Source organism: Gekko japonicus, unplaced genomic scaffold (genome assembly GCF_001447785.1).
Source record: "Gekko japonicus isolate JY-2015 unplaced genomic scaffold, Gekko_japonicus_V1.1 scaffold103, whole genome shotgun sequence".
NCBI classification, from domain to species: Eukaryota; Metazoa; Chordata; class Lepidosauria; order Squamata; family Gekkonidae; genus Gekko; species Gekko japonicus.
The window spans coordinates 439,667-458,773 of record NW_015160210.1 but is presented as its reverse complement, the minus strand read 5'-3'; the positions used below and the strand labels follow the sequence as shown (position 1 = coordinate 458,773).

The 19,107-nt window shown below is 50.0% G+C and overlaps 1 protein-coding gene across 1 annotated transcript in view; it reads right to left on the bottom strand.

The window, feature by feature from the left end:
* The window catches only part of CACNA1H (calcium channel, voltage-dependent, T type, alpha 1H subunit), a gene marked incomplete at its 3' end in the record, with an annotated part of 563,591 nt that overhangs the window by 139,673 nt on the left and 404,811 nt on the right, over positions 1-19,107 (bottom strand). The gene's annotated exons all lie outside the window — the stretch shown is intronic.

Below are 19,107 nucleotides of genomic sequence, written 5' to 3'. Positions count from 1 at the left end.
ATCAACCCTGACTGTTCCCTGAAAGGCCAGATAATGAAACTGAAGCTCAAATCCTTTGGCCACCCAATGAGAAGGGAGCCCTCACTGGAGAAGACCCTGATGCTGGAAAAGATTGAAGGTTAAAGAAGACGGGGACGGCAAAGGATGAGATGGTTAGACAGTGTCATAGATGCAAGGAACATGAAGTTGAGCAAACTTCAGAGGACAGCAGAAGACCGGAAGGCCTGGCGTGATCTGGTCCATGGGGTCGCGAAGAGTCGGACTCGACTGTGCGACTGAACAACAATGAGCAAGATATGTACTCTACTCCTATTTCAAACAGCATTTTTTAAGAGTGGCCCTACTTAAAACATGGCATGAGGTGAAATTAGCTTTTTATAGTAGAACTCCAAATGGGTAGTCCCCCTAGAAGCCCTCTCCCTGCCAAATCTGATGACAGAATCACGTGTTTTGAGCTATGAGGTTCTGCTTGATAAAAACAATGAGTTAAAAGCACAGGAAATTTTACAATCATAAGGTATACAGCTTTCTTGGTGGGAAAGAATACAACTGCAATCATGGTATATGAAGGATAAGCAGTTGGGTTTTCTCCCAACTACCCCAGAACTTGATAAAATTATACTAGGCACCAATGACAAATTAAATCGGAAACTATATGCTGTTTTATTAGATTATAAGATGCAGGATGAGACGGTTAAGGTAACAATGATAGAATGGGGGAAAATGTTGGGCACACTATTTCGCTTGATAAATGGGAGAGGATGGGGAGGAATATGAAGTGGTTAAAGGCTATTCCATTGAAAGAGAATATGTTCAAAATGTATCACCGCTGGCATTTAAACTAGCTCACTCCTGTCCTGCTACCAGTAATAAGTGCTGGAAATGTAATTCAAAGGTGGGCTCTTTTTACCATTCTTGGTGGACCTGTGATGAAGTAAAGAAATACTGGAAAGAGGTACATAGGATAATAGGGCAGGTATTGGGCTTTCAGATAGCTTTAGATCCGGAAATCTTTCTGCTAAATATATTACCGGATAATCTAAAGAAAAGTGATAAATGTCTTCTTTTACATCTTTTAACTGCCGCAAGGATGACTATGGCTAAGCAATGGGAGAAAGAAGAACTTCCACATAAACGGGACTTTATGACAAAAATTTTGGAAGCGGCTAAAATGGGCAGTTTAACTCAAAAGCCTCGTGACAGAGGAGATGGTACTTCTCAAAATACTTGGGTGAAACTATACAAATGGGTTGACAAGAACACTTGAATAGACTAGTTTAAAAACATCTGTAAGGAGTTAGAGATGCGAAGGTTTTAAGGCTGCAAAGATCCGTTTCCCCCCCTTTTGTGTGTGTTTTTTATTTGCTTTTTTGTTTTTTGTTTTTTGTTTTTTATTAGTTATTTTGTTGGAAAAAAATAAAAATTTGGTTTTAAAAAAATGATCTCAGAAGCTAAGCAGGGTCAGGCTTGGTTAGTACTTGGATGGGACACCACCAAGGAAGCCCAGGATTGCTACGCAGAGGCAGGCAATTGGCAAACCACTAATGTCCGTCTCTTCCTTTGACGTAGATGGCCCAGGCTAGCCTGACCTCATCAGGTCTCAGAAGCTAAGCAGGGTTAGCCCTGGTGAATACTTGGATGGGGGACCGCCAAGGAAGTCCACCGTTGCTATGCAGAGGCAGGCAGTGGCAAACCCCCTCTGGTCATCTCTTATCCTGCCTTGGATAGCCCATGCTTGTTCTGATTTCATCAGATCTCAGAAGCTAAGCAGGGTCGGGCCTGGTCAGTACTTGGATGGGAGACCACTAGGGATGCCTGTCCCCAGGGCTTTTTTGTAGAAAAAGCCCAGCAGGAACTCATTAGCATAACAGGCCACACCCACAGCAGAAACTCATTAGCATATTAGGCCACACCCCCTGACAGCACAGCTCATTGGCATATTAGGCCACACCCCCATGTTACCAGAAGTGTGCTCATCCAGCCACACCCTCCTTTTGCTCCTTATTCTGTTTACCTTGTCTGTTGTCAACACCCAGGGCCTTTTTTTGTAGCAGGAACTCCTTTGCATGTTAGGCCACACACCCCTAATGTAGCCAATCCTAATGAGTTTCTGGTGTTGGGTGTGGCCTATTATGCTAATGTGTTCCAGCTGGGTGTGGCCAACTTGGGAGCCAGCCGGAACTCCGTTCCTGTGCGGTCCTGCCCAAAAATAGCCCTGCCTGTCCCCATGTGAGGGCGGGGGATCCCCAATGCTGGGGGCTCTGCCCGTACTCTGCATGGTGTCATCGTTTCGGAGATGGCTCCTCCCCTCCTGAAACGTCCCCCAAATCCCCCCGCCAGGGAGGAGATGGCACCTGGTAGCCCTAGAGACCAGGAAGGAAACCCAAATTTCCTCCACAGAGGCAGGCCGTGGAGAACCACTTCTGATGGTCTCTTGCCTTGACCTGGACGGCCCAGCCTGGCCCCAGTCCCCTCAGATCTCAGAAACTAAGCAGGGTCAGGCCTGGTGGTTACTACTTGGACGGGAGGCCGCCAATCGAAGTCCGGACTTGCTCATCACGGCTGTCTGTCTCTGGCTTTGACCTGGCATTTACCACCACCACGGCTAAAGTCATCGGGCTAACGAACAGGATGTCCGACGGCACTTGATACTCGAAACCCTTTACCCTCTTGGACCCCAGAAGGCAATCAAAAGACTCCCAGGTGCCAAAACAGACTGCTCAAGTCCAGTGTTCCCTCTCAGCCGAGTTAGTGTGAGCCCGGGGTCATTTCATAGAAAAAGAGGCGCAGGAGCTCATTAGCATAACTTATTTGCATATGCCACACCCCGTGACAGCACCGGAAGTGTGCCAGAAGGCAACACCCACCGCTCAGGCGCCACTGGACTGTTCTGGACTGCTAGCTATTGGGGGCCCCTGGGCTCCTTACTGCCGGAGCTCTGCTCCTGCGCGCTCCCGCAGGAACTGACCCCTGGTGTGAGCTAGCTCACAGTTTTTTAGCCTCCAGCTCACTCATTTTTGTCTCCGCTCAGGAAGGAGGGCTCCGGAGCAAACTAAGGTATGCAGCAGCCAAATTGCTCGCTCACAACTTTCATGCCGGCGGCTCACAAAGTAGAGTTTTGGCTCAAAGGACCCCTCAGCTTAGAGGGAACACTGCAAGTCCCTCAAAAGACTAAGAACAAAGGGAGGAGAGTGGAGACATTCTTACACTTTGTATTATGATCTGCCTCAGTCTCTGTGCCTGAGAGGATGCGGAGTGTGAATTGCACTAATTATCTGTGCCGCTGCACACCTGCGAAATAATCCACTTTCAATCCACCTTCAGTGCACTTTCCAACTGGATCTTACTGTGTGAACTGGCCAAATCCAGTTGGAAAGTGCACTGAAAGCGGACCGCCGCCTGAGGCCAGCAGACCCTTCTTGAAAGAAATCCAGATTCATGCAACAGTCACCTTGAGACTAGACTACTGTAACACTCTCTACATGGGGCTGCCTTTGTCGCAGATCCGGAGGCTGCAGCTAGTGCAGAATGCTGCGGCCAGGCTGTTGATGGGTCTCCCCAAATGGGAGCACATCCAGCCTGTGCTGAAAGCACTGCACTGCCTGCCGATAGCTTTCCGAGTCCGCTTCAAGGTGCTGGTACTTACCTTTAAAGCCCTATATGGCCAGGGTCCGATGGTACCTGAGGGACTGCCTTTCCCCATACATGCCCCAGAGAGTACTACGGTCCGGGGCCCAACATCGATTAGTGATCCCGGGCCCCAGGGAGGCCAGGCTAGTGGCAACCAGGGCTAAGGCCTTTTCAGTGGTGGCTCCTACCCGGTGGAATGAGCTCCCGGAGGAGATCAGGGCCCTGAGGGACCTCTCACAGTTCTGCAGGGCCTGCAAGACGGAGCTCTTCCACCAGACTTTCAACTAAGGAGCCGCCACTACCACCACCACCAATTGTCCTGTGGTAACAATGGGATAATTGGGATGGCCTATTATAAAGATTGAGCAGCAATACTGTGACGGATCAGTACCACTGGAGCGTAATATCTCTAGGGTCTATATCTATAGGTCACCATCTTGCTATGACTAACTGGGTCACATCACTGTTAAGTAAGTTGTTTTATTCTGTTTTTAAATGTTTTATATCGGCACATGTTGCCCTGTTTGTGAGCCGCCCTGAGCCCGTTCGCGGGGAGGGCGGGGTAGAAATATAATAAGAAATTTTTTAAAATTTAAAATTTAAAAAGATCCCACCAGCTACTTAGGCGTGCCAACCTCCAGGTGGAGACTGGAGCTCTCCTGCTCTTCCCACTGATTTCCAGACTGTGGAGATTGGTTCCCCTGGAGAAAATGGCTGCTTTGGAGGGTGGACTGTACAGCATTATTACCCACTGAGGTCCCTCCTCTTTCAAACTCTGCCCCGCCCAGGCTCCACCCACAGGCCTCCAGGAATTTCCCCTCCCCAAGTTGGTGACCGTACAGCTACCCAAAGAAGCTGCCTTTTCCTTTGGTTTTGTGCCAGGCATTTGCAATCCGCCCTCGTCACCATCTTCGGATTGCTTCCTTAGATGGGACTTTGTGAGACTTGCCGGAACAGCTGTGGAAGCAGGTGTTCGTCTCCTCTTACGTGCCACGGTGAAAAATGAGCTGCAAGACCTGCAACATGCCGGCTGTCCCTCTTCAGTGCACGTTTAGCTCTTGGTCCTGGCAACCGACGGAACGGAATACCGGGGTAAGAATTCACAAGACAGAGGCAATTGGCGGAGAAGGATTTCCCTGGGTTTTTTTTTTTTTTTAAAGGGTGATGGTGGTGGAGGGTTTTTGTGGATTTCTCGGGGCCCGTAACCCTATTGCTGAAAAAATCCCAACAAAACAGTTGCCGGGGAAACAGAACACTGATTTTTAGGATCCGTTCCTGGTGGTGCCGAAAAACCACTGTTGCGAGATCTGACAGCGTTGAGCGGGACGTGCTGGCCCAACACGCGTTTTGCTTCAACCCTAATTAGAATGTAAATGATTTAATCTTCTTTTCCTGAGTGTTTGAATTTGCAGCCCCCCCCCTTTTTTAAAAAAACCCCAACCCTCAAGCTCAGGGAAGAGAACAGGATTTGCAATGAACAAGATTATCAGCCCTGATAGAGAAAAATCATACAGCGACGAACAGGCGCATTGGAAGACCTGAACTGTCGAAATCCCTTCCCACTGGAGAGGAATGCCTCTTTGCCTTCAAGCAATGCTCCGTCTGAGCTCTGGAGTCTTGTGAGCAAAAATTCTACTTGGTGAGCTGCTGGCATTAAAGTTGTGAGCGAGCGATCTGGCTGCTGCATAAATTAATTTGCTCTGGTGCCCTCCTTCCTGAGCCAAGACAAAAATGTGTGAGCTGGAGGCAATTGGCGGAGGCAACTGTTATTGTTGTTGAGTCGCACAGCCGAGTCCGACTCTTCGTGACCCCATGGACCAGATCACGCCAGGCCTTCCTGTCTTCCGCCTTCCTCTGAAGTTTGCTCAATTTCATGTTCGTTGCATCTATGACACTGTCTAACCATCTCATCCTTTGCCGTCCCCGTCTTCTTTGACCTTCAATCTTTCCCAGCATCCGGGTCTTCTTCTCCAGTGAGTGCTCCCTTCTCATTGGGTGGCCAAAGTATTTGAGCTTGAGTTTCATTATCTGGCCTTCCAGGGAACAGTCAGGGTTGATTTCTTTTAGGATCGACTGATTGGATCTCCTTGCAGTCCAAGGGACTCTCAAGAGTCTTCTCCAGCACCATAGTTCAAAAGAATCTATGCTTCGGCGCTCGGCCTTCCTTATAGTCCAACTCTCGCAGCCATACATGACTACACTCAGAGGCAATTGGCGGAGGCAACTGACTCAGCTTAGAGGGAACATTGCTTTCAAGATAAATAGGGCTGTCAGTGATGGCCTGGTGGTGGAGGGTGGCGCCATTCACGTCACGGCTGACTTATGGAGATCCTGTAGACCACGGGTGTGGAACTCATTTGTTATGAGGGCCAGATCTGACACAAACGAGACCTTGTTGGGCCGGGCCATGTGTGTCATAAAATGTAATGCCAGGTAGCGGAGATATAAGCTTTATAAAGGACACAAACACAAAGGGCTTTTTAAAAACTTAAAATAAACACATGCTTAAAACATTAGCACTCTTGCAATATTTTGCTTATTCAACAGTGCCTGATAACTGACACCTCTTGCTCTGAATTACTGCATCAAAATGTCTGTGCTGTTGCAGTCTTGAGTATGCTGTTCAGGTGTGTATCTGTAAGCTGCAAATCTACAATGACGCAGCAGCACTGGAAGAAGCAGCAGAAGACAGACAGTTCCACTGAGGGCCTGATAGAAGCCCTCCGGGGGCCTGATCCAGCCCCCGGGCTGCATGTTTGACACCCCTGCTATGAGTATGAGATTTCAAGAGTCAAAGCTCTTACTCTCAAAAGCTTGGTACCCCGAAAATCTTATGGGTCCCTACGGTGCTCCTGGACTTGAATCGAGCTTCTTGGATAACAACATGGGAGAACTGTGTAATTCCCCACTCCTCCACATGCAGCTGCTGGATGATCTTGGGCAAGCCACAGTTCTTCCAGAGCTGTCCTTGAAAGGGCACTTTCTGTCAGAGCTCTCTCAGCCCCACCTACCTCACAGGGTGTCTGTTGTGGGGAAGGGAAGGGAAAGGAGTTTGTAAGCCACTCTGAGACTCCGAGTGAAGGGCGAGGTATAAATCCAATCTCCTCCTCCTCTTCTTCTTCCTCTTCCGTGCCCAAGACCAAATGCTGCACTGTTAACAGAGAAACGTTGGGGAACTGGTTCTCGTACTTAGCACTGGACATTTGGGGAGGTTCCAGACAAGGTGGCCGCCCCCTGTCTGACTTCGTGTTTTTTATGCTAAATGATATTACCACAAAGGACCTTGGCGGGTCTCCAGGCCATGGAAAACGCCCAACCTTGCCAGCCGGAACTGTCAACCAAAGGGGACATAATACGAGCTCTACCACAATGCCTCGTAAGAGAAATATTAATTACTGCTGAGAGGTATGGGAGACAACTGCCCTGCTATTCTCCGGCGGCTGCCAATTTTTTTGCTTGTTTGTTTAAAAGGAAACACTAACGGCTTGGGGCAAATACGCTAAGGATAGTAGGTTAGCAAGCGAACAGACGCGGAATCATTCCAGAGGGACCACTATGTTAGTCTGTGGCTGCAGAATAAAGCACGCATCCAGTGGCACCTTGGAGGCAAAAAATTCACTCCAGCAGAAGTTTCTGGGAGCTAGGGGTTCCAAACTACCTCTCTTGCCATTCATCAGAGATCTTTAGAATCACAGAATCATAGAGTTGGAAGGGACCTCCGGGGCCATCTAGTCCAACCCACTGCACAATGCTGGGAATTCACAAATACCTCCCCCTCCACACCTACAGTGACCGCTGTTCCACGCGAAGAAGATTACAAAAAACCTCCAGGATCCCCAGGCAAATTGGCCTGAAGGAAAATTGCCTCCTGACCCCAAAGTGGTGATTGGCATTTCCCTGGGTGTGTAAGAAAGGGCCACGAAAACTAAGCACTGAGGCAACCCTTCCTGCCCTCCCTTCTCATGATCTGCCTCAGTTCACGGAATCCGCACTGCTGTCAGATGGCCATCCAGCCTGTTTGAAAACCTCCAAAGATGAAGAGCCCACCACCTCCCAAGGAAGCCACAGAGAAATTGCTCTGTCAGGAAGTTCTTCCTAATGCTTAGCCAAAAACTCTTTTGGTTTAGATGTAGATGTATTTATTATGGCATCGAGGCAAAATAACCATAACACCTCTTTTGGTTTAATTTCACCCCATTGGTTCTGGGGCAACAGAAAACAACTCCTTACCATCCTCTAGATGACAGCCCTTCAAGTAGTTGAAGATGGTGATCCTATCACCTCTCAGTCGTCTCCTCTCCAGGCTAAACATCCCCAGCTCCTTCAACCTTTCCTCATAGGACTCAGTCTCCAGACCCCTCACCATCTTCGTTGTTCTCCTCTGGACACGTTCCAGCTTCTCTATATCTTTCTTAAATTGTGGTGCCCCAAACTGAACACAACACTCTAGGTGGGGTCTAACTAGAGCAGAGTAAAGTGATACCATCACTTCATGTGATCTGGACACTATACGGGCTCTTTTTGTAGCAGGAACTCCTTTGCCTATTAGACAACACACCCCTAATGTAGCCAGTCTTCCAAGAGCTTACAGAGCTCTTCTTACAGGGGCTATTTATTTAATTTAATTTATTTATTTATTCGATTTCTATCCCACCCTCCCAAAGGCTCAGGGTGGCTCACATGCGGCAAAGCCGAGATATAAAATACAATAAAACGTATAATAAAATACAACATTTAACCACAGTAAAACCTTCCTATAACACGGTGCTGTACCTATATGATCATCCAAGATGGGAACAACCATCCAAATTTGGCGGCCAGCTCTCTCAGTAGCGCGGTATCTATACTTCGGCCAGGCCAGGCCTTGCCCCCCTTTATTAGGGCAGCCGATGGCACACCACCTCGGTGGTAGGGTAGTGGTGGCAGCGGCTCCTACTTGAACACCTGGCGGAAGAGCTCCATTTTGCAGGCCCTGCGGAACTGCATAAGGTCCCGCAGAGCCCGGATCTTCTCTGGGAGCTCATTCCACCAGGCAGGAGCCGCCACCGAAAATGCCCTGGCCCTAGTAGGGGCAAACGTAATCTCTTGGGGGCCTGGAACTACCAGGAGATGGAGGTTCCCCAATCGTAGTGCTCTTGGGGGAACATACGGGAAGAGACGGTCTTTCAAGTAGGCCGGACTCTGGCCATTCAGGGCTTTAAAGGTAAGAACCAGCACTTTGAAGCGAATTCGGTATGCTATTGGCAGCCAGTGCAGTGCTTGCAGCCCAGGCCAAATATGGTATCGCCTAGAGAGACCCAACAACAGCCTGGCCGCAGCAATCTGCACTAGCTGCAGCTTCCGGATTTGCGACAGAGGCAGCCCTAAGTAGAGAGCGTTACAGTAGTCAAGCCTCGAGGTGACCGTCGCATGGATCACAGTGGCCAGGTCTTCACGGTCAAGGTAGGGAACCAATTGCCGAGCCAGCCGTAGATGATAAAAGGCCGCGCTGGCAGTGGCTACTACCTGGGCCTCCATCGTCAATGAGGAGGCCAGGAGCACCCCCAAACTCCTAGCCTCCTGCAGAGGCACCAATGGCACCCCGTCGAAGACCAGGAGCGGGACCCCCAACCCCAGACCGGTCCGACTCAGGCCCAGGACCTCCGTCTTTGCCGGGTTTAATTTCAGCCGACTCAGCCTGAGCCAACCAGCCACAGCTTGCAACGCTCGATGGAGGTCTTGGAGCCCTGCTTCTGTTGATACAGCCCAAAATAGCATTTGCCTTTTTAGCTACCGCATCACACTGCTGGCTCATATTCAGTGTATGGTCTACTAAGACCCCTAGATTCTTTTTGCACATACTGCTGCCAAGACATACATAAATACAGAACTTGACATTTATCCCCACCGAAATTCACTGTATTTGTTTTCGCCCAGTTTTCCAGTTTTTTCTCCTTTAATCAAGGGCTCGACGCCATCAGGGAAGAAGGTTCTGAACCCCAGAGATATTTGGAGTGTCCTCCGCCCTTCCGGTTTTAATGGGATTCTACATTTCTGTGAGCGGGAATGACCTCTGCAGGAACTGGGATTGTACCAATTTGAAAGGACTGGCTTGGTGATGTAGCGAAGGACCTGCATGGAGAACGCCTGGTAACATCTGGACACAGATAGTTGTGGGATCCAGGGGTCATTTCCTGCCGGAGCGCACAGGAGTGGAGCTCCGGCAGAAAAGAGCCCAGGGGGCGGGCACATGCAACAAGCCTCACCCCCTGCTTCCAGCAGCCCTCAGTCAGAGCAAGAAGCAGCCAGGTAAGTTGCAGAGCTCCCCCCGGTCCCTCGGTCCAAAACAGTCCAGTGGGACCTTTAAGACCAGGTTTTATTCAGGTACAAGCTCTCCCTCCTCTGTGAGGGACAGATTTGCATGCCCCCCCCAATAGCTAGCAATCCAAAACAGTCCAGTGGAGCCTGAGTGGTGGGTGTTGACTTCTGACACACTTCCGGTGATGTCAGGGGTGTGTGGTATATGCAAATGAGTTATGAGAATGAGTTATGCTAATGAGCTCCTGCACCTCTTCTTCTGCGAAATGACTCCTGGTGGGATCACAGCTGGAATTCCAAATTCTCATGACTCCAGCACATTCAGAAGCGCAAAGACCCTGCGGGGACTGCTGCTGTCAAATCGGCAGCAGCCGGGCAGTCACATGTCCCCCAACTTTCTCCTCCTTCTCCCCGTGAGTGGTTGAATCAATGCACTGCGCCCAGGACCAATAAGAAGCTGCAAAAGTGCACCTAGCCTGCTGCTCACACTAAGCCTCTGAGCAAACGGAGACCTGGGGCTGTCTTGCTAAATATTCCACACCGAACAGGATACTAAATCATGAAAACTTTAGTTTAATAACGGTCAAATCTCCCCACTGCTCCATTCCGCTACTTACCTTCAGAAGCGGAGATCCGAGTGTTGCCAACCTCCAGGTAGTACCTGGAGAACTCCTGCTATTGCAACTTATTCCGAGGCAATAAAGATCAGTTCCCTTGGGGGGGGAAATGGCTGCTGTGGAGGGTGGACTCTATGCCATTATATCCTGTGCGCGTCCCCCCCCTCCCCAAACCCTGCCCTCCCCACGCTTCACCCCCCACCCCCAATCTCCAGGTATTTCCCAACCCAGAACTGGCAACACTAAGAGATCCCAATAAACTCCTCGTTAAGCCAAGAGAACCAGTTTGGTATAGTGGTTAAGAGCGGCAAACTCTAATCTGGGAGAACCGGGTTTGATTCCCCACTCCTTGTTCACATGGAGTCAGCTGGGTGACCTTGGGCCAGTTACAGCTCTCTCAAGAGCTGTTCTCTCACGAGCAGTTCTCCCTCAGAGTTCTCTCAGCCCCACCTACCTCGCAGGGTGTCTGTATGCACTTTACTGTTAATTGTTAATTTATGTCCTGAATTGAGTATGTTTTATGTGATTTTATGGAGCTTTAAGATTTTTATGGTATGCCAATCAGGTACATTGTACCGCTTTGTTAGCCGCCCTGAGCCTGCTTGCAGGATGCGCGGGGTATAAATATAATAAACAAACAAACAAACAAATAAAGATGCTCTGAGACTCCTTCAGGTAGTGAAGGACATGGTACAAATCCAATCTCCTCCTCCTTCTCTTCTTCTTCCTCTTCCTCTTCTTCCTCCTCCTCCTCATCTTTTTCTAGGGCTTGTTTTTTCGGGACTGTGAGAAGCCAGGTCCTCAAAGTTTCGGGGGGGGGGACTTGCTTGATAAGCTTTTACTCTTCCCCCAAAATTCCTTCTTAATCATGTTGTTTGGCTAGTGGGATCCATCAAAGAGCTCCCCCTCCCCTCTCCAAATACAGCCAGGATGCAAAGGCCTCCCATTCACACGGCGCGCCATTGTTTTAATCAACGGAGAGAAAAATGACCGGAGGCATGTGCTTCAGTTCTGCCGCGCAGAAAAGCAATTTCCAGCGAGATCCGCAGCAAACCGGAAACCGGCTGCCAGAGAGAAGCTGAAAGATTCTATTAAGGTGATTGGCGTGCCCGTACCTCCAGGGCACTGCCAAGCTCCATAACAGAGCCACTTCTCAGCGAGAGCAAAAGAGAGTCTTGCCCCCAAGGGACGAGACCAGATTGGGGACTTAGAATGTCCAAGGCTACGGGGGCGGCAAGAGCTGGCTGTCCGATATGCCACAGAAATGGCAGAAACAGAGGACTCTGGGGAGTCTGAGAACAAGTAAGAACCACACAGGGTTGCCAGCCTCCAGGAGGGACCTGAAGATCTCCCAGAATCACAGTTGATCTCCAGGAAGCAAAAACCAGTCCCACTGGAGAACGCCTTTCCCCACATGTCCCCCAGAGAGCATCGCGGTCAGGGGCCCAGAACCGACTGGCCCTCCCGAGTCTTGAGGAGGAGATCAGGGCCCTGCGGGACCTTTTACAGTTCCGCAGAGCCTGCAAGACGGAGCTCTTCCGCCAGACTTTTGGAGCTGCCACCACCTCTAACAACTAGGGTGAGAAGCCCTCCTGCCACTGGAACTTATATTAACAACTGCAACAGCTGCCGGAAAGACACCTGAAAGACACCTATAGAAGATCTGTGCCGGCCACGGGAAGAGAGAGCCAATGGTAGCCATCACGGACTTTATAACAGCAAAACTAGCACTTATCATGGAATTGTAATCTTTTAAATACTGTTGTCGTGGGTACTGGTTCGGCTGAGGCTGGCTCCTCCTGAGATGGGGAAGAGGCAGGGAGCAACACGGCCTCCTCTGGAGTCAGCCCAGAAGAAGAACCCTCAGCAGTACCTGAGGAGGAAGAGTCCCCAGCAGTTGCACAAGAGGTGCAGCAAGAAGGAGAGAGCATTCCTGAGCCAGGGCCAGCACCCCCAGCTGCAGACACCCCGAGGCCAGACTCCCCGCCGAGTTCTCCTGAGTGCCCCAGACGTAGGGCACACCAGAGGTTGACTATGCCGGAGTGAAGAAGGAGGGCTATACTGCAGCTCCTGCAAAGGTGACGGGAGGAGTGGTAAGCCTTTGCAGACTCAACTGCCAGGGAAGGGAGGACCTGCTCAAAAGCACTCCGTGCACCGGCTCCAGCGCAGCAGCAATGCTGCACAATCAGACCTGCTTCTGAGTGTGCGGCAGCCACGCCTTGTCCTTTGAAACTTGCCATCTTTATTTATTTATTTATTTCGATTTCTATCCCACCTTGCCTGACAAGCAGGCTCAAGGCAGTGTACAATAATAATTTACAATAAAAAAATAAAATTCCAGCAATAAAATATAAAGTGCAAATTAAATACAAACGATAAAGTGCAGATGGCGATCGTTCTAGTTGGCCCCGTATGACTAGACCAGTATCCCAAAGAAAGTGCCAGTAATAGATGTTCAGTAGCTTGTTCAGTGGCGGCTCCTAATCGAAAGCCTGGTGGAAGAGCTCGGTTTTACAGGCCCTGCAGAACTGTAGAAGGTCCCGCAGGACCCTGATGTCCTCCGGGAGCTCATTCCACCAGTATGGAGCCGCCACTGAGAAGGCCCTAGATCTGGTGATAGCCAGTCTGGCATCCTTGGGGCCAGGGACAGTCAGGCGATTTTGAGTCCCTGACCTCAGTGCAATCTTGACTTGACTTCCTGGCTATCTGACCTTTGGCTTTGTTACTGACCTTGATTTCGGACCGTGTTTCCAGCTTCTCATGTGCGGTCTCGGTGGCCACCGGGCAATGCTCCCTCTAAGCTGTGGAGTCTTGTGAGCAAAAATTCTACTTTGTGAGCTACTGGCATTAAAGTTGTGAGGGAGCGATTTGGCTGCTGCAGAAATCAGTTTGCTCTGGAGCCCTCCTTCCTGAGCCAAGACAAAAAATGTGTGAGCCGCAGGCTAAAAAACTCTGAGCTAGCTCACACTAACTCAGCTTAGAGGGAACACTGCCACCGGGTCAAGGTAGCACAACTGTTTTAAATGTTTTATTATACTATTGAATGTTTCTGTTGATTTTATGTAAGCCACCCTGAGCCACCCTTTGCTGGGAGGGTGGGGTATACATCTGAATAAATAAATAAAAATAAATAAAATGCCTGATTGGAAGGTTGGCTTCTGTGGCATTGTATCCGAATGAGGTCTCCGCCCTCCCCTGGCCCCGCCCCCAAATCTCCAGGAATTTCTGAACCCAGAATTTGCAACCGTACGAAGGAAAGCACGGAGGAAGACGCGGCGAGCCGGAGATCTAACAGGGCAGCACGGCCCGCGGCGAGGACGGCACACTACGTTTTGCATATCAATTTGAAACAATCAGCCCGAAATCGTTCACAGCGGTTCTCCGGTAACAAATAATTCCTCTCTAGAATTGTGTAAAGAGCCTTGTAATTATTAGATAATTGCCACGAATGAGTGCGATAATTTGGGTTCTTTTTTAAACTGCCCTCCTTCGTCGTTAGGCCCCCGTGGCTTCTGTCTCCCCCACGCTCCACAATTCCTTCCGCCCCCCACTTCTCCTCTCTAACCCAGATAAATCTGGCAGGAGAGACAGCCACCCATCGGCCCGCCCCACCTTTCCACGACGTGAGGGATGCCCGTCAGCCAATCACCACCGGAGGCTTTAACTTGGCCACCGTGAAATCAATGATTGCTTTACAATGTCGATTACAAGCATGGAAATTCAAAGATTAGAGTTTTCTTTGAGTGCGCCGGCTTTCCGAGGCCTCTCTCCTTCTCCTCATCGTGCTGGCCCTAACAAGACAGTTTCGGAACACCTCTCCAGGCAAGACTGGATGCTCAGACGAAAGGGCAGCCTGTAATTGCCGGGCGATCCCAGACAGCTTTCAAGGTCCTCTCTGCGCTCTTCTGATGGGCTTCCTCGGGCATGTTGAGTCCGATAATGAGCCCCAATCAAAGAACAACGGCTCATATTCCACACACGGCCATTTTCCCCCCCCCCCCCCCCCCCCGTGCAGGGAGCTAGTCCGGCAGCCAATCTCACCTCCCCTATTAGTGTCGAAGTCCCTTTCATGATTTGCATTAATTTGCTTATGACATGAGGTGTTGGTAACCCTGCTGGTCAGGGGGGGCAAATAACTCATGGTGGGTTTTTTTTTGCTAAGTTCCAAGTTATCTCCCTGCTCGAAGAGTCATTTCTCAGAGCCCCTTTGAGACAACACGTTCAGTGGCCATTGCAGGTCTAGGAAACTTGGGGGCTGCTTTTGAAATGGAATGATCTAGAAGGCAGAAGTTCTACTTGGCCAAGAGATCCTGTTCTATCAGCTGACGGTGGAGTGTGCCGATGAGGCAGAGTCCGGTTATGGTGACCCTGTAGGGTTTTTCAAGGCAAGAGGCAAACAGAGGTGGTTTTTATTAATTGTTGTAGATTTTCAGGGCTGTCTGGCCGTGGTCTTGGCATTGTAGGACCTGACGTTTCGCCAGCAGCTGTGACTGGCATCCTTGGAGGTATAACACAGAAAGATGGAGTGCTCTCTGTGCCAAGGTGAGAAGAAGAAAAATGGTAGGTAGGTAATTTATCTCTACTCAGGAAGGTGGGGTAGGGCTGAGATTATCTGGTAGGAGTTCCCCAGGCTGCGAACAGGTTAATGGAGGAGCTTTCCTGAGGAGGTTCTTTTGTATGTGGCTTGGCTGTTGGAATTCTAATCTTATCTGTAGTGCTATTCACCAGGCAATGCCTGCCTCTCTGTAGCAACCCTGGACTTCCTCATGGGGTCTCCCAGCCAAGTACTAACCATGGCCAGGCTTGTGGACAAGATTTTGTGGCTCGCAGGGTAAAAAGTTTTTCTGCTGGGGCTGAAGTTCTCAGTGCAGAAAGAAAAGCCAGAATTCTGAGGATTATGACTCAGCTGCTGTGGAATCAAGGCTTTTAAAATCAAAGCATAGAGGATTCTGCAAACCTTAGCCCCAGAGTGTGATGACAGCAGGCTGAGAAAGGAGGGGGGGGTAAGGAGAACAAATTTTCTGGTAGATGGTAGGCGTGGCACTGGAAATCTTTATCTGGGGTTTGGCCAGTAAACTCACTCCAATTTGTGTAAAAACACATAAAACTTTATTTAACCGTTTAGCCAACAGAAAGCTGTTACCAGGAGGGATCTCTAAATTGCAAGCTGTCATCCACTTTAGATGACAGTTCTCAGCTGCTGCAAGTTAACCACTTCTGCCAGCCAGCAACAATTCTGAGAACAAGCCGGCAGGTGGGGGTGATGATGTCTATAGTCAAGAAAGCTAACACTTGGGCAGAAAAAACTCTCCTAAAGGAGACCAGGTTAATGACACAGAGTTAGACGGGGTCCTAGAGGTCACCTACTCCAGCCCCCTTGCTAAGTGCGGAAATTAGTCAACGACAGCACCCCACTCTGCTTCAGGAGCACACACCTTTAAAAATGTTTTAAAGTGATTGAAAAAAGCATTTACAGGAGAAACTCTTGTGAGACTGTGCCTTTAAGAAAGGGGGAAGAGCCCCACCATAGCTACAGGCCTGACTAGGGCTGACCTTGTTTAGCTTCTGAAATCTGACAAGGTCAGGCCAGCCTGGGTCTTCCACTGCAGGGAATTCCACTAACCACCCAGCACATTTTTATCCTGCCCTTCACAAGCAAATACAATGTGGCCTCTCTTTCTCCAATTTTGGAATTTGCTGCCAGAGCATATAGTGATGGCTACAGGAATAAAGGTAAAGGTCTCCCTTGCTCGAAAGCCAGTTGAATCCGACTCTAGGGTTGCGGTGCTCATCTCCGTTTCAAAGCTGAAGAGCCAGTGCTATCCGAAGACGTTTCCGTGGTCATGTGGCTGGCATGACTAAACACCAAGGCGCACAGAACGCTGTTACCTTTCCATTGAAGTGGTACCTATTTATCTACTTGCAATTTCTTGCTTTCGAACTGCTAGGTGGGCAGGAGCTGGAACTAGAGACGGGAGCTCACTCCGTCATGCGGTACACTCGGGTCTCAAACTGCTGAACTACCGACCTTCCACAGCCTGCAGTTCAGCGTCTTAACCACTTGAGCCACCGCAGCTCCTGCTACAGGAATAAACAGCTGTAAAAAAGAATTAGATAGATTCAAAGAGGAGGATAGGTCTACCAATGCTTATTAGCCAAGATGACTGAAGGGAACCTCCACATTCAGAGGCATCAATCCTCTGGATCCCAGAGCCAGGAGGCAACATCAGGGAAAGGCCAAAAACAGGGCAGAGAGGCTAAGGCCTTCCGCTGATCAGAAGATCAGAAGAGCTCTGCTGGATCAGACTAATGGTCTATCTAGTCCAGCGTCCTGTCTCACACAGAGGCCAACCAGTTCCTCTGGAGGGCCAACAACAGGACAGAGAGGCTGAGGCCTTCCCCTGATAAGAACATCAGAAGAGCCTTTCTGGATCAGACCAGTGAGGGTCCATCTAGTCCAGCATCCCGTCTCACACAGCGGCCAACCAGTTCCTCTGAAGGGCCAACAACAGGGCATGGAGGCCGAGGCCTTCCCCTGAGAAGAACATCAGAAGAGCCCTGCTGGATCAGACCAGTGAGGATCCATCTAGTCCAGCATCCTGTCTCACCCAGTGGCCAACCAGTTCCTCTGGAGGGCCAACAACAGGGCAGAGAGGCTGAGGCCTTCCCCTGATAAGAACATCAGAAGAGCCTTTCTGGATCAGACCAGTGAGGGTCCCTCTAGTCCAGCATCCCATCTCACACAGAGGCCAACCAGTTCCTCTGGAGGGCCAACAACAGGGCATGGAGGCCGAGGCCTTCCCCTGAGAAGAACATCAGAAGAGCCCTGCTGGATCAGACCAGTCATCACTGGTTCCCAAAGTGGGCAATACTGCCTCCTGAGGGTGCTGAAATGATCCAGGTGGGCGGTCGGAGGCCTTGGTGCAAAAGAAGAAGAAGTGGAGAAGGAGGAGGAGGAAGAGGAGATTGGATTTATACCCCGCCCTTCACTTGGAGTCTCAGAGCAGCTTACAAACTCCTTTCCCTCCCCACAACAGACACCTTGTGAGGTCGGTGGGGCTGAGAGAGCTCTTTCAAGGACTGCCCTTTCAAGAGCACCTCTGGCAGAGCTATGGCTTGCCCAAGGTCATCCAGCAGCTGCAAGTGGAGGAGTGGGGAATCAAACCCGGTTCTCCCAGATTAGAGTCCGCACACTTAACCACTACACCAAACTGTGGAGTGTCGAATACAAATAAGGGGGCGGTGGAAGCATCAAGAAAGAAGAGTCCAGAACCTATCTAAAGCGGGCTTTTGACGGTAGGCCAAATAAGTTTGGGAACCTATGCAACATCCCATCTCACACAGGGGCCAACCAGCTCCTCTGGAGGGCCAACAGCAGGGCAAAGAAGCTGAGACCTTCCCCTGATGTTTCCTCCTGGCACTCGTATTCAGGGGTTTACTATCTATGAACATGGAGGTTTCCCCATGGCAAGTAGCCACAGATACACCTGTCCATGAATCTGTCTAATCCTCTTTTGAGGCCTTCATGCCCTGAGGCTGAGATTCTTAGCGGCATCATGTTGACCACTGCTGAAGGCAGAATACCAGGCAAGACAGACCTGTTGTGGTCTGGTGTGCCATCTGTCCCGTATGTTCTTAAGTGACTCTCCCATGCTCAGCAAACCGTGAAACAGTCCAGATTGTGGGTCTCACAAGGCAGGCGCCCTCTTCCGCTGGCAAAAACCGCGTGCCCATCAATGCCGGGATAAATCATTCCTCATTACATATTCATGAGGCTAGATTTATCATGCTCATTAGCTCGAATGCTCGCCGCGTGCAGGGAATGGCCATTTCCCTGTTTTCGTGCTGGTGCAGCAGAGTCTGATATGGTGGAGTGTGGAGAGAAGCAGATCAGACGAACGGAAGGCCGGTAGGGCAAGCAGGACTCTGCAAAGTAATTCATAATTTCAAGTCTGGGGTGTTTTGGGGACTGAGACCTGAACGAATCGTCGGTTGTCGAAGGTTTTCATGGCCGGAGTTCATTGGCTGCTGTAGATTTTCTGGGCTGTATGGCCGTGGTCTTGGCATTGTCCAGCCCCCTGCACAAGGCAGGAAATTCACAAATACCTCCCCTCTCACACACACAGCCAGTGACTACTGTTCTACGCCTAGAAGATGACCAAAAAAACCCCTCCAGGATCCCTGGCCAAACTGGCCAGGAGAAAAACTGCTTCCTGACACAAGCATGCCAAGGAGTAAAAACTGCAGAATAAGGACTGGTTTAAGAACGAGGAAGTAGAATCAGAGAGTTGGAAGGGACCTCCATGGTCATCTAGTCCAATCCCCCGCACAAGGCAGGAAATTCACAAATACCTACCCCTCCACACCCGCAGTCACCGCTGTTCCATGCCCAGAAGATGACAAAAAACCTCCAGGATCACTGGCCAAACCGGCCTGGAGAAAAGTTGCTTCCTGACCCCAAAGTGGTGATTAGCATTTCCCTGGGAGTGTAAGAAAGAGCCACAGGAACTAAACATTGATGCAACCCTTCCTGCCCTCCCTCTCGTGATCTGCTTAAGTTCAC